Below are 24107 nucleotides of genomic sequence, written 5' to 3' on the forward strand. Positions count from 1 at the left end.
ACAGCACCACCTCAGTTTAAAACCCTGCAAGCATTCTTGTTTTGGACTTTCTGCCCCTCTCCTCCTCTTCTCTGGAAGAGTTCCACACAGGCTGGAGACTGACATCTCTGATTTGCCTTCTGTCTTTTAGGAGCCAAAGGAGTTTGCAGAACCCACTGTATGTTTACCCTGTAGCTTCTTCTTTGCTGTTCTATGTTCTCATCCCTGCAGCTGCAGCTGCAGCAGCTTGGGAGGAGGCTAGATTGGCAGAGGGGTGAGGACTGCACCTGCAGTGTCTCTGAGAGTCGGAGTCCCTGAGGATTCTGGGAGTAGAACAAGGAAGGATGGAGACAGGCTGGAGGCAGGTAAAGGAGCTGTCCATGTCCACTGGTTTGCCAGTGCCTCCCAGAACTCCAAGGATACCAAGTAGATTGACTGAGATGCAGAGCATGCCAGGGAAAACAGACTAAAAATCCAGTGACATGTGTTATTGGAGGCAATGGGAAATGGAAAGGAGACAGAGACCTTACACGAAATGGAGAGGCAAAGAAGCAAGCAATGGTCTCAAAAGGGTCCTCTGCAAGATGTGAAAGGAGCCAGCAATTGTGTGAAGACTGCTGCAGTGTTGTTGAGGATGCTGGAAGCTGCAGAAGAGGATCTGTGCACTCAATATTACTTTTAATTAATTAATTAATTAATTTATTTATTTATTTATTTTGGCTCTTCAAGATAGGGTCTGGCTCTAGGCCAGGTGGACCTGGAATTCACTATGTATACCCAGACTGGCCTTGAACTCATGATGATCCTCCTACCTCTGCCTCCTGAGTGCTGGGATTAAAGGTGTGCGCTACCATCCGTGGCTCAATATTACTTTTTAATCCCTCATTCCACTGACTAGGTATTAATTGATTGTAGCTGCGTGGCTCTGGGCCTTGGTTTCTTCATCAGAAATGAGCCAGGGAACCCAGGACCTAATGTTGATGAGATTTAACGTGCTATTCCATTTCCTCCACCTTTCATGTATCAATGCAGAGCAACACCTGTATTAGTCATTGAGCTGATACCAACTCATGGCTCCCAAGTGACAGGTCTTTCTGCTCTGGAGTAAATGAGAAAGGAACAGAGAAGGTCGCTTGGTGGATACTTTGGATTTCCAAGGAGAAGCTACTCTCAAATTGTCAGTGTCAACTTGTATCTATTTAAAGAAATTGTGCATTTCTTTGAGGGGTTGGCAATGGTTGGACCAACTAAATGGCTCAAAGATGTCTAAAATGATCCCTTCCCTACCTGGGAGAAAGTTTTCTCATTTCCTGCCAGAGATTAGGCCCATTCTCCTGTGGAAATCCAGTAACCATTGGCCCTCCTCTTCTCCTGCCTACCTGCCTTACTGCATTCAGCAAAGCTGCTTCAGTGCAGCATCTGAGCGTGCAAACTTAGGGAGACAGCATTCATAAGTATATAGTGATGCAGGGCCCTACCATCCCATGACCCACATGGAGGCACTTAATGACAACAGGGGTAAAATGGGCCTTCACAAGAGTTATATATTTTTTAATTTGCCTCAACCTGAAATTCTTTTAAGTTAAAAAAAAATGTAGAAACAAAACTCCCTGTTTTCTTTTGCGTTCAAGTGGGAAGTGACATAGAGACAACATATACTTTGTGTCTTCCACACCCACCAGCATTTCCATTTCATTTTAGTCTGCAAAATATGGACAGAAGGGCAACTCTAAAAAAATGGATTCCTACTCTGGCATCTCACAGGGCACTGATCCATGCAGAGCTGGGCTCTCTGCACCGCCTCTTGTCAAAAGCATCCCTTCCTCTTAGCCCCTTCCTCATACACATACTCTCACCTGAGGGGATTCAACAATCTCATTTCCACATGGGTTTGACCTTGCAGATAATCCTTCTTCCACTTACTGGACAAGGAACAGCCCATTTTAAATCAAAACAAAACAATAACAACAGAAAAATTACGACCTTTTCTCCTTTAAAAACAGCAGAAGCCAGTGTAACATGCCTGGGCTTTCTTTTCTTCTGTCCTGCATTCCCCCACGCGAATGCGGAATGCAAAGGCAGGTAACTAGCTTGCTTCTGGCCATCCCCCTTCATCCACTCTTGAGTCTCAGACTCTGCCCCAAACCAACGGTGCGTACAGCAGCTTTCCTTCCCTCTCTCATTCACCATTGCGACGAAAAACCCACACCAGAAAATTATCATTCCTAAGTACCAAGAGAGATACGTGCTCATTGTGCGCTTCCTTGGATTTTAAACACCAGCATCTCATTTAGCAATCAAGCTTGGCGTCCACTCCAATCTCGACCGCTCAGTTTTACTTAGCAAACACCTTTGTGCTCCTCCACCGTGAGAAAATGGTGCAGCAATCCCGTGGATGACAGGTTGCTACTTGACTGCTCCCGCTCAATAGTTTATCAGTCACCAGGAAACTTCATGATAGGAGATTTAGCTCCTTGCATCCGTCCAGGGAAACCCACCTATTCATAATCTTAAACTAAAAAGGCATCTCGGTCTCACCTGTCTTACATTTAGTGTCAGTCCCCCAGCACTCCGCGGATAAACGCTTCCCCTTCCCCCAATCCCCAAGATCCCCAAAGATCCCCACCGGACTAACAGCATCTTCCCACCACCAGCATTCATCACCAAGGCCCTCACCGTGCATAAGACGCATCTATGCAAAGCAAAATTTGTGACAATAGCTAAATCATCTGACATTTGGCTGCGCTACACATGCAGAAATGCAACGAAGACTGGATTTTCCACTTACAGTTATAGCGCTGCGCACGGTCACTTAACGAAAAAGGTAAAACTCAACAGTTCTTTATATGTGTTTTAATTCGGGGAAACGGTTAAGCCGTCTCTGTGAGTGGCTCTCTCTTTCTCTCTCTCTTTTTCTCGGAGCTTTGGGCTGCTTAAATCCTTCTTGGATTGCGCCTAGCCAGCCCAGCAGCCGCGGCCACACGCTCCGGTGACTCTGCTGCGGATTGGGAATCCCATAGACAAGCAGGCTCTGGAGCGGGCTGCGCATGCGCACGAGCCCCCGCCCCGCGGCCCCCCCTCCGGCCCCGCCCCTCTCCTCCCGCGCCGAGCTGCAGCCCAGTTTGGAGAGCCGTGACCAAAAGCCGCTTGGCGATGGCGCATGCTCAGATGCAGGGTTCGGAGTTTCCACGGGTGGATTCCTCGGCTCCGGATTTTAGCAGACCCTCAGGAGCAAAGTAGACGACAAGACGGAGCTCGGCTAATCCCACAGCCGCCAGCACCTGGACGGGCGCGAAGTGGGGTGATGGTGTGCACCACGCCCCCCGAAGGTCCCCCAGCCAGGTGGCTGGCTGAGAGTAGAGGCCCCTGCAGGAGTAATAGGTAGAGCCCTCAATTACCTCCGCCCTTAGGCCTGGGACCCCTATCCACTTCTCAGATGTCAGGTGAGGGAGACCCTGTGGACTCCTGGGCTGAAAGCTCCTTGGCTGCCCACGAGCACGCCTCCCTGGATCACTAGAAGAAGGGCTATTACTCCCTGATCACTAAAAGAAGAGCTATTATTTTCATTTGCCACGGGTATTTCATCAGAGGTCCGACGCTAGGAGTGTGTGATCTGGTGTCTGCAGGCGAAACCGTTCAGAGCAATGTGTGTTGAAAGGGCTTGGGCACGAGACATTGCCTGTTTCCACGAATGCTGAGTAAGCACCTTCTGTATACACAAAATAAATGTGCATCACATATGTTTCAAATTGGTAGGGGGAAGGAATGACGAGAAGACAGTGAATGATCTTACAGATCCACGGCCTGGCTCGAGCTTAAAGGATTCCCCCCACCCCGCGTCCCCTTTGGTGTCCTTGAACAACTACATTTGCCAACCCTTCCCCGCTGCCCATTAGCCTGCCAAAGCCTAGAAAACTTGGCAAACAGTAGTGCCTAGTGGCTTCCCTGTCTGGAAAGCAAGGAGAATCTCCAAATGTTCTAATCGTTTCCCCCACTCTCATTCACCCACTGACCCACTCAACCCACAGGCACTTTCCCGTGCTTAGGAAAACATGGGATTCACAACATTCCCCCGCGAGGGTTCGTTCAGATCCAGCTTCGTTTTCAAGGCCTGGTCAGGATCTACGTTCTCCTTAAGCAGAGCCTTTTACAATTTGCGCTGGGTCCTCACACACCTTGTCACGTTCAGAAAACCGCAATCGAGTGAGGCGGACACCAAGAGCGCCTCTCGTGGCCACCCAGCTCCAAACGGTCAACTCTCCGCAGCCAGAGGTAGCTGGCTCGGGGTGGGGAGTCGGGTTTAGAACATCCTGGAGGCTACAGAGCCCCGAGAACCTGCCGCGAGAGTCTCCGGCCAGTGAAGGTTCACGCTAGGCGGGGAGCGGGTTCAAAGCCAGCCTTGCCAGCACAGAGCCCAGGAAAGCGCTTTGCAGGCTGACGCCGTGGGACGGCTCTGCTGAGGGACAGCGCGATCTCGGGACTCCGCAGTCACCGGCTGGGGCCGTCCCCTTCCCGCAGGGCTCTTCCGCCAGGTGCTGGTGACCGTGGAAAACCCGCGCGTGGAGCAGGGTGCTGCGGCAGCGCAATCCCACGTGAGTGTGCAGGGCGCCAGCCCGCGCTCCCGACCGCAGTGCGCACTGCGCGGCCCCGCGGTCCCTGGCCCGCGCTCTCTGTCAGATTCTGGGCAAGGATCCCGGGCGGCTAACATCAGATCTGGATAGGTCGCCTTTGGTGGCCAGCGAGGCAACCTGCAAAGAAAAGGTCGGGGAGGGGCGGGGGGCTTATAGTAATTTCCCATCTTTTGTTGATTTTTCTCACTGAAGCGTTTTCCGCTGTTGCTGGCAGCTTTCTCTCTGAACCGCCTCCCCACTGCATCAAGAGGAGGAGGAAGGTCAACAGAGTTTTTTTCCCTTCAACTAGGCAGACCTACTTACTGAGCACTGGTGGTCTCCTTGGTGACAATATTCACTTTTAGATAACTTCTATCTTTTTTTTTGCGGGGGGAAGGGTGGACCGTGCTGTTACAGGGTAGATTTGACTTACCCTGTGCGCCTTGGAAAGCACATTGTATTATTTTTAATTTCCCCTTTCTTTAGTATTATTTTACATCTTAAATGCTATATCTTAATTTTAATCTCCACTTAGGATGTGGCTTTATCCTGTTAGTCTTCTAATATGTGCGTGTTTAAAATGTTTAATGATTTTTATGTGTTTTGCATGTAATACAAAATCACAATAGGAAAACCTGTTCTAAGAAACATCAACTACTACTGTTCAGATTCCAGGAAGCGGTTTCATAGGATGGTAGAATAAACTTCAAGAATGAGATAGGGACCCTAGAATGCGAGGAAGCCTTGTTACTTCACTGCTTCAGCATTGACGAATGCCACCACTGATCACAGGAGAGCACAGATGGGCTTGCCCAGCGAGTCTTTTGCTCAGGGGTACAGAACTGGAACACTGTGTTGTTTTGACAAAAGAATGTTATAGTTCTAGCAATTGTCCCATTTCCCAAGGCTACATCCCTAAGTCCGTGTCAACTTTTGGACCCTGAGTGGGGGAGGCATGGATTGAGGGGGTAAGGGGAATCTGGAATGGAAGGGCAGTTAAAGGAAGACAGCCAAGAATGTTCTGTAAGGAGTTTTTTCGGAAGTACTAGGGTCTTAAATTGACCAGAAAGAACCATTTTCCCCCCAGTAAATTGTACATGTTTATGAGGTGCAAAATGATGTTTCATGTGTATGTACATACCCACTGTGAAATGACTTGTCTCATACTGTTAATTTATTCTTATTGTCTGAAACATCATATCGTCTTGAGAACAGCAAATTACACACACACACACACACACATATATGAAGGTGTGTGTGTGTGTGTGTGTGTGTGTGTGTGTGTATAGAAAAAGTTAGGTATAGATAGCTCAGGGTGTTAATTCTTGCTTTCCATCTTGTTTGAGACAGTGTTTTTCTTGTTTTGCTGCTGTGAGTTAGCCCATGAGCTTCAGTATTCTCCTGACTCTGTCTTCCATTGCCATAAACACATTGGGATTAAAGACATGTGCATTATGTGCATCCAGCTGCACGTGGGTTCTGGGGATTTGAACTCCTGTTGTCAGGCTTGTGCAGCAAGTGCCTTTACCCACTTAGTCATTTTCTCAGCTATCTTGTATTGAGCCATATTGTGTAACTACTTTTTTTTTTTATTATTGTTGAAACAATATGTAATCTAGGCTATACTTGAGTTTGTGGCATTCCAGCCTCTGCCTCCCAAATGCTGGGTTTGCAGTGTGAGCCATCATGTCTAGACAAACTATATTCTTTGCATATGTGTGGGTATGTGGTGTGTGTGGCCAGGAGTAGAGGTTGGGCATCTTTCTCAATTGCTCTTTACCTCTTTCTTTTTTTTTTTTTTTTCTTTTGCTACAATGTCTTGCACTGAGCCTGGAAGTCACTATTTAGGCTAAACTAGACAGCCAGAAAGCCCTAGGGTCCTTTTTTTCTGCCTTCTAGTGCTGGGATTACAAATAATCACTTTTTGTGTTAGTGTTGAGAATATGAATTTAGGTTCCCAGGCTTGCCAGATGAACTGTCTGCCCAGTCTAGCAAATTACATTCTTTATAGAAATTCTTAGACTTATTTCTCTCTCATTTTTTTCCAGGTCTAAATACACAAACAAAACCAACAGTAGCCTTTTGGTCTACACAATACCATTTGCCATTCCCAGTTGCTTCAATTGTATTATGAGAATCATAATGAAAGTGTGAAATGCCAGTAGTAGAAAAGGCCTAAATTTATGGTCATGTGAACTCATGGTGAATTTTAAAAAATATTTTGTTCCTATTTATTTATTTGTATGTGTGAGAGAGAATATGGGTGTGCCAGGGTCTCTAGCCACTACAAATGAACTCCAGACACATGTACCACCATGTGCATCTGGCTTATGTGGGTTCTGGGGAATTGAACCTGGGTCTTTAGGCTTTGCTGGCAAGTGCCTGCCTTAACTGCTAAGCCATCTCTCCAACCCATCAGGGTGAAATTTTTAAAAAAGTTTATATATAAAATATATGAGCCAACAAGGTTGAAATTTAAAGCAGGAGAGAATATTTAGTAAACTGGAAGAAAAATTAAGTGAAAATCATCACTAGAAATGAAAAGAGGCAGAAATTTAACCAGTGGACTTATATTTATTTAAACTGTCAGAGAATAGTGTATTTTTTACATGGGCATTTTGTATGTATAGTGCCTTTATTCTAAATGCTAAGGTTGTTAATCATGGTGGCGAAGATATGTAAGATACATGTGCTCATCCCAATTTTTAATTGTATTTTAAAATGTGTGGAAACATCAATAAAATAAATTCTGTAAAGCCAAACAGGAAGTTATATCCTGGAATAAAATCCTGCTATAGTATTTCTGACATACAAAAAGTCCCAATGGGGCTGGAGAGATGGCTTAGCGGTTAAGCGCTTGCCTGTGAAGCCTAAGGACCCCGGTTCGAGGCTTGGCTCCCCAGGTCCCATGTTAGCCAGATGCACAAGGGGGCACACGTGTCTGGATTTCCTTTGCAGAGGCTGGAAGCCCTGGCGTGCCCATTCTCTCTCTCTCCCTCTATCTGTCTTTCTCTCTGTGTCTATCACTCTCAAATAAATAAATAAATAATTAAAAAAAAAAGTCCCAATGTATGTGTTTGGACTCCCGTGTGTTTTTTTCTCCTCTAAAATTCATATGGAAATGCAAAACCATGAAGCAATAATGCCTATACAATTTGAAGGTAGGTCCCTTGCTTCTCTCTGCACAGGAGGTGACATTCTAATCTTAAGTGGATCTCTTGTTTCTCTCCCAGTCTACCCTTAACTGGGCTCTGTAATCCAGGACTGTATCTACACTGAGTTTGAAAGGTACTCTGTAGGTATGTTAACAAGTTTCTTTGAACATGTGACTAATCCAGCACAAAGCATTCTTAGAACTTTATTGAATGAATAATTGCCCCAAATGAGTTTCTTGAACACTTCTTAGAACCTTAGAAATGTCATAGCAAGCCAGGCAGGGAGGGTGGTGTACAACTGTAATAACAGCATAGTGTAAGATGAATCTGGAAGATCTTGGAGGGTTACATAATGAGACCCTATCTCAAGAGATCAAGAAAAGACAAAAAAGAAGGAAAATTCTGTACTTTGTTATCTTTTATACATTTAAGTCTGTCATATTCATGGCAATGCTCTTAAGATGGAAAGTTTTCCCATTACTGTTAATGACAAGAAAAAAGAAATGGTGATAGCAAGATCTGGCTGCATATGACCCCTATTTCTTTCTGTCAGTGGTTTGTGAGGTAGTCTGAGGTTCCTGTATAAAATGACCCCTGAAAATCACATCTTACAAGCTCTAGAACCTCTATAATTTAGACAGTATTTCTTCCAAAGGGTTTTATTTATATTTATATTTATTTATTTGACAGTGACAGACAGAGAGAGGAAGAGGCAGATAGAGAGAGAGAATGGGTGTGCCAGGGCCTCCAGCCACTGCAAAGGAACTCCACACGCGTGCACCCCCTTGTGCATCTGGCTAACGTAGATTCTGGGGAATGGAGCCTTGATCCGGGGTCCTTAGGCTTCACAGGCAAGTGCTTAACCACTAAGCCATCTCTCCAGTCCTTAAAGGGATTTTTAAAGACCCTTCTTGCCTAATGCAGATTGTACTGATCTGTCTCTCTCTTCAATATTGATGGACTTTATTGATTTCTATTTTTTACATACTGTCCAAAGGAGAAAAAAGTAGACTCCTTGTGTTTTTAGTGTTCTTTCCATTTTCTTTCCTCAACACTGGCTCTACTCTCCAAGGTAAAGGAGAAAAGTTTGAGAACAGAGGTCACCGGTCATCTTTGACTGTTTCTTAGAACATTAGTTCAGTACCCATATCACAAGAATTAATTTCTCAGAATTTTGATTTAGTTCTTATAGGAGAATGGACTGGTTCCCTCCCCCCACCCCACCGTGTGTGTGAGAGATCATTCATGTGTAGTTGCATGCATGCCACAGTGCATGTGGAGGTCAGAGGACAACTTCAAGTGTTGACCCTTGCCTTTCACCTTGTTTGAGGCAGTCTCTCATTGTTGTTTCATCACTGCCTTCTCCAGGCTAATGCACATGAGCTTCTAGGAAATTCTCCCTTTTCTGCTGCTCTTCTTGCAGTAGGAAGTCTGGGATCATAGATGCTTGTCACAGCAGTTGGCTTTTTATGTGAGTTCCGGGGACACAAGCTCAGGTATTGACACTTGAGGAAGAGCTTTAGATACTGAGCCATCTCCTCAGCTTGAGGAAGAGCTTTAGATACTGAGCCATCTCCTCAGCCCTTGATTTTAAAAATACTACTGTTTTCTTGAGTAGCTAAAATGGTGTTTGGTAGTAGCTATACTTTTGATATTGAATGCTCCCAAAATGTTCATATGTTATAGGCTTGGTCCCCAGCTAATAGATGCTCGTGTTTGGACCTGTAGGGTGAAAAATCTGTGGGAGGACCTTAAGTCATTGGAGGTATATTTCCTAAGGGGCTGAGAGACTCATCTGATTCCTCTTATTCTGTTTTTTGGTCAGGAGGTGAGCAGTAAACTCTGACACATTTTATGCACTATTGCCATCTGTCACTCTACTCAGAGACCTAAAACATGATCTTGGATGGGGACTTCCAACACTATGACCTAAAATGAACCTTTTTTTCTATATAAGTTAATTATCACAGGTATTCTAGCATACTGACAGAAATTAGTAATACAGTAATGGATAGTTTGAATTTTTTTTTTTTTTTGAGGTAGGGTCTCATTCTGGTTCAGGCTGACCTGGAATTCACTATGTAGTCTCAGGGTGGCCTTGAACTCTTGGAGATCCTCCTACCTCTGCCTCCCGAGTGCTGGGATTAAAGGCGTGCGCCACCATGCCCGGCTCTGAATTTTTTAATAATTGCTTTTTTATTGACAACTTCCATAATTGTGGACAATAACCCATAGTAATTCCCTCCCTTCCCCCACTTTGAAACTCCACTCTCCATAATAACCCCACCCCCTCTCAATCAGTCATTCATGCCCCCACCCCACCCCAGGTAGGGTCTCACTCTAGCCCAAAATGACCTGGAGTTCACTATGTAGTCTCAGGATGGCTATGAACTCACAGCTATCCTCCTACCTCTGCCTCTTGAGTGCTAGGATTAAAGGTGTGTGCCACCATGCCCAGCTAACCTCCCTATTATTTTGATGTCATGGTCTTTTCCTCTAGCTCTAATGATGGTCCTGTGTAGGTAGTGTCAGGCACTGTGAGGTCATGGATATCCAGGCCATTTTGTGTCTGGATGAGCACTGGTAAGGAGCCCTATGCTTCCTTTGGCTCTTACATGCTTTTTGCCACCTCTTCTGCAATGGACCCTGTGATGGTTAAATTTATGTCAACTTGATCTGTTTAGGAATCCACAGACATTCCTCATAAGTGGGTCTGTGATGTTGCTTCCAGGAAGGATTAACTAAAGGAGGAATCCTTCCCCCAGAAGGAAGGCTTTATCAAAAGAAGCTCTGGGAAGAAAGGCATTCTTCTACCCTCCCAACTGGCTGCTGGTGCTGCTTGCTGCTTTCCTGTGTGGACTGAATACCAGCATGGACTGAAGAGCAGTGTCTCTCCAGGACACCTCCAAGCCTTCAGTGCTGGATTGGGATGCTGAGGCATCCAGCCTTGTGGACTGAGCAGCTACCAGGTTCCTTGACTCTCAGGCCTGTAATCTGCTGTTGTTGGACTGTTGTAAACTAATCCAATAAATTCCCTTTTAATACAATCCATTCTATCTGTTCTGTTCCTCTAGAGAACCCTGACTGGTACAGATCCTGAGCCTTGGAAGATGTGATAAAGATATTTCAGTATGTGAGTAAGCATGAAACTCAGTAGCAGAGGCCAGTAAACTAGAAAGGGCATATAAAGGAAAGGAGGGGGAACTTAATAGGATGATATTGTATATGTGTAAGTAGAAGTACAGTTTGAGTTCATTTTGATCTCATTCATTATTACTTCACTGAATATCTTTTAATCACTTACTTTGGGCCAGGCAGTTAGTATGCTGAGCACTTTATAGTCAAGATTATGATTCATACTAATACTATTTGCTTATGAAATATGTACTATTTTAACCAATTTTTCAGATAAGAGGTGCTTGAGGAACAGTAAGTATTGCTAATATCTCAAAACGACTTCTTCAATCAGCCTCAATTTCATCCTTATCTCATTTTACTTAATACAATGATTCTACCTCATATAGTATTACTCTTAAACTATACTTAAATAAGATAATGTTTGCGATGTTGGGATCATATTATTCTTTTCGATAGCCTCCCATTTCCTATTGAAAAAACTTTTAAAAAATAAGTTATAATTTTGGAATTTTCTACCATGTGTCAGAGACTGCTACTTGCCTTTCTACCATAAAACATTCATTTTTTTAAGGAAAATAAATATGCCCAGATATAAGCTGACCTTTCCCAGAATTGTTGCATTTTCATTGACTACATCATAAGAAGCAAGAAACAGAAGATTCACTTAATTTTAGTGTTCTTAAGGTTGATTTTGCTATTCCTAAGGAGAGAATATTCAAGATGAGGAAAAATGACCACCAAAATTCTTAAGTCCTGATATTTTTCTTATTCTTGTTAGTTTCTAATATATAACTACCTAAAAGGGCATCTTTACAGAAATTTCTTACAGATTCTTCAAACTCAACATCTCCAAATAATTCTGTTGTAATCCTTTCATTCCTATAGATCTTTCATTCCTATAGATCATTCTTCTCGCAAGCACTTTGGTGGCACCACTCCCGACCCAATCCCTAGACAGATGCCATCTTCAGTATGGTCATCTTTTTCATTCTTTATCAAATCATTAGAAAAACTAAAGAATTCTGTAGGGAGCCAATGCAGACGCCATTACAAAATGGCGCTAGCTTCCTGCCAGCCTTGAGGTAAACAATTCCTTATTTGGGCAGCACCTTGTCCTGAGCCTATCCCGTGGCTCCTGTTTGGGTGGGTGAGCCTATGGCAGCCAATCAGCAGGCGCCCCATAGTATTCTGCCCTATAAAAGCAGCTACACTCCTGCACCCCTCGCCCCTCGCCATCAGCTTTCCTGTTAACCAAGAGGCTCTCCAATAAAGTGTGATCAAGAAGGATCTTCGTTTGCTGGTCGTTCTTCTCCTGCTGGTCAGGGGGTTCGCCGCAAAGTGGTGCCGAAACCCCGGGACGCCGGGTGCTTTGTGGTCACCAGGCGAGGGGCCGAAGAGGATCCAGAACTTGACACACGGAGAGGAAGACGTCGGTAAGGAAGACGTCGGTAAGTCCTCCCCAGTCATAATGTTTTTTCACTTAGATCCCTACCTGATCCTTCTTATTTTCATTCCTGTGTGGTTTATTGTCCTTATCGTTTGCTGTGAGCGCAACATGGGCAATTCTCAAGAAAACCACATGGAACTTATTAGAAGGGGACGAGAAATTCTCGCAAGACATCAGGATAGCCTTTCTGAGTCAGATTCAAAGGGGGAGTCAAAAACTAGGCCTAGAAAAAGAAAAAAAATAAAAAAGAAGGGATTAAACAAAGAAAAAGGTTTACAAGATGAGCTCAGAGAAACAGGTGAAATCTATAATTGCCCCCCCCCCCTGAGGGGGAAAAAGGAGCCTTTAACAGGCTCTATCCTCCCATTAAGGAGCTTACACATTTAAATGTACTTAACACAGATGAGGAGGCTAACTCCAATTCTACAGAGGAGGAAGAAGAAAAATTATTTAAAGGGGAAGAGGAAGGACTAAAGGAGGCCACCGCCTGTTATAAAAGGGAACAATATAGGTCCCCGCCTAGGCGCCCTCTGCTAACAAAGGGGCCTAAAGGCCAAGGGTGTGGTCCTTTACAGTCGATAGAGCCTTCCGCACCCCCACCCCATAACTCCCCTGGGGACACATGCCGCTTCATTAAAACAAAAACCTGGTCGTGGCTGGCCTCCGCTAGGAGGGGCTTCTATTATGGCTTCAAGAGAAAGAAAAAAAAAAGGAAAAAAACTCCTTGGGAGCCCGCACTCCAATATTTTCCACAGCTGGTAGCCCGACAGGCTTGTTTGGGGCTTAAGTATTGTTTATTACACTTTGCAAAGCTGCCTGACAAACTCATCATCCCCTATACTAAGGAACAGGTAGAAGTTTTGTCTGGCACTGTGGATGATTGGAGCATTCTCATGTGCGCTTTCCCAAATGTCATAGATAATCATTATCCAAAGAGCCCTATTTTGTCTTTTGTTAAAAATAATTTGGTGTATTTTCCTAAAATCACTGTTCAAGAGCCTATTACATCAGCCCCTGCCATCTTTACTGATGGTTCAAAGTCTGGTCATGGGGCCTACTTGGTACAGGGCTCGGAGCCTGTTGTAAGAATGTTTAGACCTGATTCCCCTCAAATTGTTGAATGCCTAATTGTTTTGGAGGTCTTTCGGACATTCTCTACTTCTTTTAACTTGTTCACGGATTCCCTATATGTAGCTAATGCGGTTGATGGCCTAGAGATTGCCACTTCGGTTCGCTCTACTAGTCTAGTGTCTAATATTCTTTTACAACTTCAGTCTTTAATTTTGCAACGAACTTGCCCTTTTTATGTAACTCATATTCGGGCGCATTCACTACTGCCTGGCCCCTTATCACAGGCTAATGATCTCGTGGACCGGGCCACTAGGCTCACCATGATTTCTCTGGAAGATACAAAAGCTTCAGCTACTGAATTCCATAGACTATATCATGTTCCTACAAACACCTTGAGAAAAAAATTTTCTATTTCTAGAAATGAAGCACGAGACATTGTAAAATCTTGTCAGTCTTGTGTCACCTTTCTACCCTCCCCACATGTGGGCGTTAACCCTCGGGGCCTACGTCCTGGAGACCTTTGGCAAATGGATGTAACACATCTTCCAAAGTTTGGGAAAGTAAAATACCTACATGTCTCAGTGGACACATGCTCAGGTATTATTTTTGCCTCATCATTGGCAGGTGAGAAGGTCTCTCATGTCAAAACTCACTGCCTAGAGGCCTGGGCTGCTTGGGGAAAGCCACACCGCCTAAAAACTGATAATGGCCCAGCATACTCATCTGGTGGCTTTCAAGCCTCTGTGCCCAAATGCAGGTTGCTCATACCACTGGCCTTCCTTACAACCCACAAGGTCAAGGTATAGTAGAAAGAGCAAATAAAAGTCTAAAAGCTCTTTTATTTAAACAAAAAGGGGGTATAGCGGAAAATGCAACTCCCAAGAAAAGAGTGTCTTTAGCCCTTTTTACCCTTAATTTTTTAATCTTGGATAATAATAATAAATCTGCAGCTGACAGGCACAGTCAACATGTGATTCAATCATCCAGTGAGATGGTGATGTGGAAGGATGTCTTAGATAATAAATGGAAAGGACCGGATCTTGTTGTAATAAGATCCAGGGGAGCTGTTTGTGTTTTTCCACAGGAACAGGATTCCCCTCATTGGGTTCCAGCCTGGCTGGTGAGGACAGTCAAGCGATCTCTGGAGGAGGGTCCAGGAGACAGTGATGTCCATCAGGGCGGAGATGATGAAGGTCTTGTGGATAATCTTCCTCCTGTGCCTGGAATCCATTGAAGGAGAGCCACGTTGGGGTATTCTGTCAACCTTTCCCAAACCTATGCCGGTGCTCCATTCTGCCACGGTCTTCCCTCGCTTCTTTACAACTCCATTTTCAAAGTGGATTTTGTGTGGGAAAAATGGCAGCTGCACGGACTTTACACCCTTTGTACTGTTACAAGGAGGACTTGTAGCTTGCAATAATGTGTCCGGGACCCTCCATACGGAGAATCAAGTGGAAGAGGGTGTTAATGACATTGGACATGGCTGTGGGAGGAATACTTCCTTTGCCCCTGCGCCGGCATGTGTTCATCCACTGTTTCTGTTCGTTCTTAGTAACTTCTCTTTTAGTAATTACACCAATGCTTCCTGCTATCTGTCATTTTAAGGAAGGGGTAGGAGTGGGAATGTTCCTAGTGTGCTGCCTGGGAGGATGCGTACTTTGCCTCTGGTTGATTTGCCGCCTGCGAACCCAGACCAAGAGAGACAACCTCAAGCGCTCGCTGCCTTGGAAAGTGGTTCCTCCCCCCAAATTTGGCTGTCAGCTTTAAAAGGCAAATAGCTCCCCTGGCCCTTGCACCCTCAGGGTCTCAGAGTACCCATTGCACGAGGATGGGCAGGGATCTGGTAGCTTTCGTTTGACCGCCGCCTTTGCACTCTCAGGGGATCTGTCCCATTGCACTGAGGAAGGGGAGGTTGAACTTCTTCCCTTGATCGGTCAACACATCATGAGGTGCGGACCTGATCGGGAAGATGGCTATTTTTCTGAGCTATGCCATAAGTTAATAAAAAAGGGGGATCTGTAGGGAGCCAATGCAGACGCCATTACAAAATGGCGCTAGCTTCCTGCCAGCCTTGAGGTAAACAATTCCTTATTTGGGCAGCACCTTGTCCTGAGCCTATCCTGTGGCTCCTGTTTGGGTGGGTGAGCCTATGGCAGCCAATCAGCAGGCGCCCCATAGTATTCTGCCCTATAAAAGCAGCTACACTCCTGCACCCCTCGCCCCTCGCCATCAGCTTTCCTGTTAACCAAGAGGCTCTCCAATAAAGTGTGATCAAGAAGGATCTTCGTTTGCTGGTCGTTCTTCTCCTGCTGGTCAGGGGGTTCGCCGCAGAATTCCATCTTCTAGCTGACCCACAAATCCAAATCTCTAGCCACTGCAAATAAACTCCAGGTGCATGTACCACCTTGTGCATCTGGCTTTATGTGGGTACTGGATAATTGAACCTAAGTCCTTAGGTTTTGCAGGCAAGTGCCTTAACCATTAAGCCATCTCTCCAGCTCACATTCTCATAATTTTTACAGGCACAAAATTGTATCATGTTCATAAGTAAAACCATTAAGAAGTTTTTCCTGTTAATCAAGTCAGAACCAAACCTAACCAAAATGAAACAAAACAAAAATCCCATTTGTATTAGTCAGGGTTCTCTAGAGGAACAGAACTGCTAGAATGAATTATTTAAAAAGGGGATTTATTGGACAAGCTTACAGTAGTCCAGTAGCAGTTGCAGGCCGGAGAATCACCAAACCTGGTGTCCAGAAGCCTCAGCTGTTCCAACTCGGCACTGCAGGTGGTGCCAGAAAGCCTGGAGGCTTCTGGAGGAGCTGCTGGGTTTTGATCCACGCGGGTCTTCAGTTGATGCTGGTCTTCAGTCTGCACTGGTCTTCGATCCACGCTGGAAGGTAGCAAGCAGCTCCAGCAATCAAGTGGAAAGGAGGAAGGAAGGAACTCTTTTTACCCAGAGCTTCCTTGTATCGTTTGCCTCTGAGCAGGGCCATCCACTCTGGGGGAAGGGCTCACCCTAGGGGAGACTTCTTCCTTTAGTTGAGCCTTCCTAGAAGCAACCTGTGCATTACTAAACAGATCAAGTTGACAATACCTTAACTATCACACCATTAAACTTGTATCACAGCATACAAAGTCATTTTCTGGCTCTTTCAAACCTCTACAGATTCATTTCTTGCCATGTCTTTTAGTGAGCTATGCTTTACCACACTGTGGTACTGGTAGATTGCTAAACATGGTTTACCCTTATTTTGCCAATGGTCTTGGAAATTCTTGTTTACTTGTATTGGCCTTTAAGAGGTCTTGGAATCCTTTGAATTCAACTGAGATTATCTTTCGTCAGAAAAAAAAGTTTCTCTTCTTAGAACATATCAGAAAACTCACAGGCTGTTGTGAAGATTAACCAAATATATATAAAAAATCTTTAAAATTATGATACTCTACTTAAACATAAAATAGTATATGACAATCCATTTATTGATTATTATTCAAAAGCTTACTTTGCTTTTCATTTGAAAAATGAAATGAATATGGCATTGCTATAACAATAAAATGCTTGATTTGGTTGTATTAAAGTTCCCAACTCTGATCTTAAAGAAACTTTATACTCTTTGTACAAATGTTTTCATCTTGGTTAAATCACTGTCATGAAAGTTGAATTTCTATCATATGCAGAACCCACATCCAAAGCATTTACAATAATTCATTAACTGTTTAATTTTTATTGTATATTCTTTTTTGTGGAAATTAGGCATAATTATGATTGTAAAACTATAAGAAAATACCATGTGTTTATACCTTTTAAATGATTTCATAATCCTCTGTTATTTGACCCTCAAAATATAACTACCTTCATTTTAATAATTTCTTAGGCTGCATGATAATGTTTTCTAATGGTTATGTGCCTACAATATTGCAGAGATAGATATAGATATGATTCAGTAATGTAATCCTAATTTTTAGTATTCATATTGATGCTACAAAATGTCTCTCTAGTTTCAAATAGGTTCTTTCTTGTGTTCCAAGCATGCAGTAGTAGATTAAAATTAGGAAAAGGGTGAATTACTTTACCTATACTCCATGAGGAGAAAACAAACATATTTGGTTTACTTTGTTTTCTGTGGTTAAGATACAAAAATACATTAAAAGCACAAAGAAAATGGCTTTTGGACATTTTATTGGCAAACAATAATTTAATCTCATAGAAAATTTTGAGCTTAAATAGCAAATTACATATCTATTAATGAATTTTAAAAATGTACATTTATTACCTCAAAACTCGGAAGCATAGAAGAGTCTACTTTTATTCAAGTTACTTAAAATATAAAAAAGACAAAAGTATTTTATTATTATATTATTTGCAAGGAGAGAGAAAGAGGGTGGGGGAGAGAGAGAATGGGCATACCAAGGCCTTTAGCAACTGCAAACTCCAGATGTATGCACCACTGTGTGCATCTGAGGAATATACATTACGTAGATTCTGGGGAACCGAACCTCAGTTCTTAGGCTTTGCAGGCAAATGTCTTAACTGCTAAGCCAGGTCTCTTGCCCCAGGATATACTCTTTTATCCCCTTGTCCCAGCTCCCTATACCCTGGGTGCCCTCCTCAGTGGGATTATGGTATTCACTGTGGGGCTATGAAGGCATCAGTCAGACCCTGTGAGGTAGCAGGGGGACCATGCCTCAGGATATTCTTACCCATCTGGGGTCTTTTTAAAAATATAGGATATGAGATCACCATTTCAAAAATATATCTCTTAACCCATTCATATTCAATGCAAGTTTAAATTCACCCATCTACCAAATTCTCAGCTGTAGTTCACAATGTGGTTCGCATTTTTCTTTTGCTGCACTTAAAAAATTTTTTTTGATATAAAAATCTTATATTCCTTCTCCCCAGCCCCAATTCTGCTGAAGGTTATTCTGGATGGGGTTATTTGTATTGATTGTGGGGACCAAGCAGTATCTGTCAGTTTCTGGTGGTGGGGGGAGGGCATCTCTCTGGAACTGGTTTTCTGTCCTAGGGGATTTGGCGTGGCTCCCAGAGCCAGATATGAGATCTCCTCCATTGAGCATGTCTCATGTCCAGTCTGTGAGCAGCTGATTACCCACATCAGCTGGGTGCCAGTATTGCACAAGTGTGTGCTTCTTGCCAGGCTGGTTGATTTTGTACCTGGTGGAATCTCCTGCTTATTTACTCTGTTTGGTGGCTATTACCCTCCAGCAGCTCTCACAGCATTATGAGTGATAGCTGGGAAGGTACTGGATTCCCTCTCAGTTCCCTTTGCTGTACTTTTGAGTATTTTTATGCTATGATTTTATATTTTGATGAAAAATACATCAACTATTGCTGTTCCATTTTTGTGGTAATCGGCAATAAATAATCTTTTGTGTGGTCTCAGAAAACTAATAATAACAAATATTTTTCACTTAATATGGCATATCAACAAACTCAGTACATCCAAAAAAGAAAAATCACAGCTATCCTAACCTAGCAAACATTTATGAACATTTAATGCTATAATGGATAGTAAGTTAATAATATTAATATTTATATAAGATGACATGAAGCCAGTTGCTTCCAATTTAAAACTGAATTAAATTCATGATTTGAGTTTTGAGCTCATTTAAAATAATTTTTTTAGAGACTTTTCCTGTTGTCTATTGTAGTAGACAGCCTCAGGTTGCAGGGATGAACCTCCAAACCAGACACAGGTTATGGGAGGCAGGGAAATTGTTTGAAGTTTACAGATCTTGAGGAAGTTCCATAATAGCTGAAGTTGCCCTCCCCACCCCCCACCACCACCTTCACAGATCCAAGCAGAGAGAAAAGCAAGCACACTTCGGGAACCCAGGCAAAACTCAGGTACTTTGCATATCTTAGGTTGGAATTTAGATCTGCTTTAGGGCTGGACCTTAGAGTCTGCCCACACTGATACCTCTTCCATCCAGTAGGCTGCAGATCTAAATCACAATCTTTAATAAACTCCTAAATATGTTGGGGGCCATCCATTCAAACTGCCACATTGCAGATTAGGTACTGTGGTAGTTTGAATGTACCCATAGACTCAGGTGTTTTATTAAAGCTTGTAACTTGGGTCTACTGCCTCCTGGCTGGAGGAGGTGTCACTGGGGAGTGAATCCTGGGATTCAGGCCTAAAATGTGTTTGGGGACAGATCTAATTTCTATCTCAAAGGTATGCAGAGAGATTAGAGCTCTGCCTGGCTCCCTGCTGCTGCATTTTGATGTGTGTGTGTGCTGGTGCTGGTGCTGGTGTTTTGTTTGCTGAAGTTTTCTCTCTGCTTGGTTTTATGGAAGCAGCTTCTTCTGTCATATATGGTACTTCCCCTTGGATCTGCAAAGTTGAAATAAAACCCTTCCTCCTATAAATTGTCTAGTTTAGATGTTCATCCCAACAATGTGAAGCTGTGTACACCAGGTACATTGATCATAGAACCAATACTAAAACTAATATAGATTCTGGTTAATATATCCCAGGAAATCAACAGATGAGTGGATAAAGAAACTGTGGCACATATACACAGTGCAATTTTATCCACTTGAAAATAAAAATGAAATTAAGGTACAATGAAAAATTATCAGGAGAACAAATACTACAAGTTTTCTCTCATACAGCTTCTAGATTTAAGTGTGTGTGTGTGTGTGTGTGTGTGTAAGTGTATGTGTGTATGTGTGTTTGTGTTACAAGTAGAAAGAAGCATGAGAGGGAAGAAGAAATCTTAGGGGGCTAGTAGGGAGGAACAAAGAAAGATATTCATGTGACATGGAAGCAGAAGGGGGGAATATTTGGGGAGGTAAGGGACCAAGCAAAAGTAGAGAGGATAGGGTAATGCCATTGGGGAAGGGAATGAATAAAAAACAAAATAATGTAGGCAGGAAAATGCCAGAAGAAAAAAATACAAGATTTACTAGGATTTTTGACAGATTTTTAAAATCAACAATATTGTAATAAAATTAACAATAGTTTGAAATTAAAATTAATTAACACCTTTCCAATCATCCATATTTTTTAAAGTAAACTCTTTTTTCAGAAAAGTTTTAGAATTATAGTGAATTATGTGTTTTATAAGCATTTATTGACTTTAGACCATACTGAGTTCCTATTGTGTAAATTATAGTAGTATTAGGATCTTGAAAACAGTAATTGTAATTTGGTTGGAAAATGAGATAAAATAGCAGATTAAATTGTATGGCTTCTTTAACATATTGTTGATATTCATGCCCTAAGAACTTTCTGAATGTCCGATATATGAATATTTCTCTAGGATAAAATTGCTTTGTTTCAAAATGACCATATTATTGTTCATTTATAAAGTTAAATAAAACTAATAACAATAGCAAAGCTACATGAGTTGTGTGATTGGTTGACTAGACTTACTAATTTACTTAATTTAGATTAATGCTGCTTTTACCTTTAGACAGAAAAAGTTCTTTTTTGGGGGGTGGGTGTGACCACTGAGTAGACACAAAACTGATCAAAGTACTGAGAATGAGTGACTGCTATATGTTCAGCACTAAATGAAACATCTCTATCAGTCCCTTTAAGACTCAGGGGAACATTGCAAAAGAGAGGGCAGAAAGAATGAAAGTCAGACAATAGAGGAAAATGCTATGGAACACTGTCTTCAGAAATGAAGTGACCATTGTATTTATGACATCATCACAACTATTGTTACCTGTAAAAGACCTGTACAATATTGATATCATCAACATTTTGTTCTGGATGGTGGAAGAAGGCAAAAAATTAAAAAAAAAAATGCCAAAAGCCAAATATATCAAAATAGAATGGGGACTAGTTGAAAAGGGAGTCAACTGGTTAAAAAGGGAGTCAATGGAAGGGGAGGGGACAGGTGACAAGAGAAAGTAACAGGAAAGAAATATCAAAATACATTATGCACATGTATGAACACTTAAATGAACAAGTCAAATAATGTTATTTATTGTGTTGAAGGTCTCATACTAAATACTGGATCATACTAAATACTGGAAATATAAAGGTAGATAAATTGACCATTCTAACACTCCAAGATCTAATGATGTACTGTAACAGATAATATACAGACAACTAACCAATGTAAAATTTCTTAAGTATTATAGCAGATTTCTGTACAACCAGTATGAAAATCAGCATAGGGACTCCTCAAAAAGCTGAAAATAGAACTACCATTTTACCCAGCAATACCACTTCTTGGCATATACCCTAAAACTCTACTCTTTGCCATAAATCTATTTTCTCAGCCATGTTTGTAGCTGCTACTAGGATTTGGACTCAGCCCAGATGCCCATCAACAGCTGAATGGTTAATGAAGATGTGGTACATATAAATAGTTGGAAACATAATAAAAGCATAAACAGTTTTTATTACAGCACTAATAACAAATGAAATAATGAAACTTGTAGGAAAATGGAGGAACTTAGAAAAAAAATACTAAAACTCACACAGAGAAAGACAAGCACACATGTTGTCTCTCCCAAATGGTTCCTAACCTGGAACAGCCTGTGTGGCAGGCATACCTGACAGGCAACTTGAGGAACAGATAATAAGGAGGGAAGGGTTTGGGGAGAGGGGAAAGGGTAGGTGAGGGTAGATATACTCAAAACTAAAGCCAACATAAATTGGTGCCATAGAAACCTTTCTCTTGCATAGCAGACTAAAATATATAATCCCAAATAGCAGTGTGAGGAGATTGGTCAAAAGGGCCCAGGAGAGTGTAACAACTCCTAATGCCAAAAAATGTGTTAAACCCCACAGGGAGATTGTTGGTTTGAAAGACCTATGCATTCCCCCAAACAAGGAGAAGCATTAGGTAAGAGGCAAGACCCCATTGCCGAAGATACCATGAGTTGCTGAAAGACACAGAAGAGTATTGAGAGATCATTCTGGAATCTGGGAGAAAGCCAGCTCCCTGAGGGCTAGCCCTCATAATGCTGGATACCCACCAATGTTGTGAATAAGCAGGGAATTGTGCTATACAAAATCAACCAGGCAGACAAGATGTACACACCTGTGCAATAGTGGTACTCAGCCTAGGCAGGTAACCAATACCGCTATGATTGGATAAGAGACCCACAATGGAAAGTAACTCAGGGCTGGTACTGGGAACCAAGCCAGTATTCTATGGAGATGAGGGTCATGGACTCCAGTAAGAAGCCCCAACTAGTCTTTGGCTAAAAGAGAGGCTACCCCCATCACAATATCTCTTAATTAATTATGCTTATTCCCCTTTAACCTACGTAGCTCTCACTCTCCACTGGAGAATATATTTTCTCTTTTACAGAAGGCAACTAAAACCAGGGAAAAATAAAATCCATCAACATGAGATACAAACAAACTAATGAGCTATTCTTTTTTAAATAAACTTTCACCTATGCCCTGACATTAAAACAGTCATTTGGATCACAGATCTTTGATAGTAGCCAGATAGACTATGACAAAGTGCTTGGCTTTCTACAGCTGAAGCCTGATGTGAAACTTGATTTATATAAAAATGTAGCTGAAATTCTGTAAGATGGAATTTGGTGTAGTGCTGGCAACTGTTTAACAACTGAATTCCTAGAAGAAAAGAAAGAAACTATCTGATCTTTAACATTTGCTCATATGAGTAATGTCAATACTTCCATCAGGGCCCACTGTAACTTGCCTACAGAAGTCACTCAAATGCCTGGTTGGGAAGAGATGCTGGCAATGTACTCATCTGACTCTCCCTGAACCATCTCTGCATAATGTGAGTTTGAGAATAACTATCACAGCGGACAAAATGGAAAACAACACAAGGAAAACCATTTTAATGAACACTGATTTAGGCACCCAAAACTTCTCAGTGTGTTATATTGTTTATTTCCTTTAAGTCACACAACCATTTGTGGGGAGTTTATAATTTCCACTTATAGGAATTAATAAAAAGCTTAATAATTTTATAGCACTATATATCCAGAAAAATTAAAAGTAAACCATAGACTCAAACTCAGTTTGATTCCAGACTTTACTCACTTAGCTACTATTCCTTGCTATTTTAAGAATCAAAAATAGGTTCAGTATAGTTTTCCTGTTAAATATATTTTTGTTTCATGTAAATTTATGTAATTTCTTAAAATACAAAGTGAATGATTATTATATGAACTTGTATTGTCGGTCTAAATGCTTATTGTACAACTAATCAAAACAAAGTGACAAATCTCAGAAAAAAGTTCACAAAACTGTACAAAAGGAGAAAGCTATCTAAATAAGCATAAATTTGATGTTTAAAAGAGATAAATATTCTTTCATTTCAAACATTTATTTATTATTATATTTATTTGAGAGAGAAGGAGCAGGAGAGAGGAGGGGGGGCAGGCCTCCAACATCAGGCAGATAAATTCATCAAAAAGGGTCATAATTATTTTTTAAAGGGATATTTATCATAATTTCCAGAATTTTAATAAAATTTGTGTTTGCTTTTATTTCAGTGACAGTTTTAAATTGATACTGTAATCTATTAATAGCTAAATGTTCTTACTTGGCTTTTCAATACCTTGGGCTCAGGAAAAGGTTATTTTTAACTAGCTAAGCATGTAGAAACTATAATTAATTAGGTAAGATTTAGAGGTAAAAAAGGATGGATATCAGTGAGAACAGTAGGTGTCTAAAGATACAAGACAATTGTAAACTTTGGAATCATTGCAGAAGGCTGAATAAAATCTGC

The 24107-nt window shown here is 42.0% G+C and overlaps 1 protein-coding gene across 2 annotated transcripts in view; it reads right to left on the reverse strand.

Moving 5' to 3' along the window:
• Positions 1-3010, reverse strand: part of Vsnl1 (visinin like 1) — a 111871-nt gene extending 108861 nt beyond the window's left edge. Inside the window, exon 1 of one of the 2 annotated variants that reach the window (XM_045150665.1) lies at positions 2768-3010. The gene's annotated coding sequence lies outside the window, so the exon portion shown is untranslated. The remainder of the gene's footprint in view (positions 1-2767) is intronic. The other variant, XM_004663787.2, reaches the window with a different exon arrangement.
• Between the last annotated feature and the right edge of the window lie 21097 nt (positions 3011-24107).

This window comes from Jaculus jaculus, chromosome 5 (assembly GCF_020740685.1).
Source record: "Jaculus jaculus isolate mJacJac1 chromosome 5, mJacJac1.mat.Y.cur, whole genome shotgun sequence".
Classification (NCBI taxonomy): Eukaryota; Metazoa; Chordata; class Mammalia; order Rodentia; family Dipodidae; genus Jaculus; species Jaculus jaculus.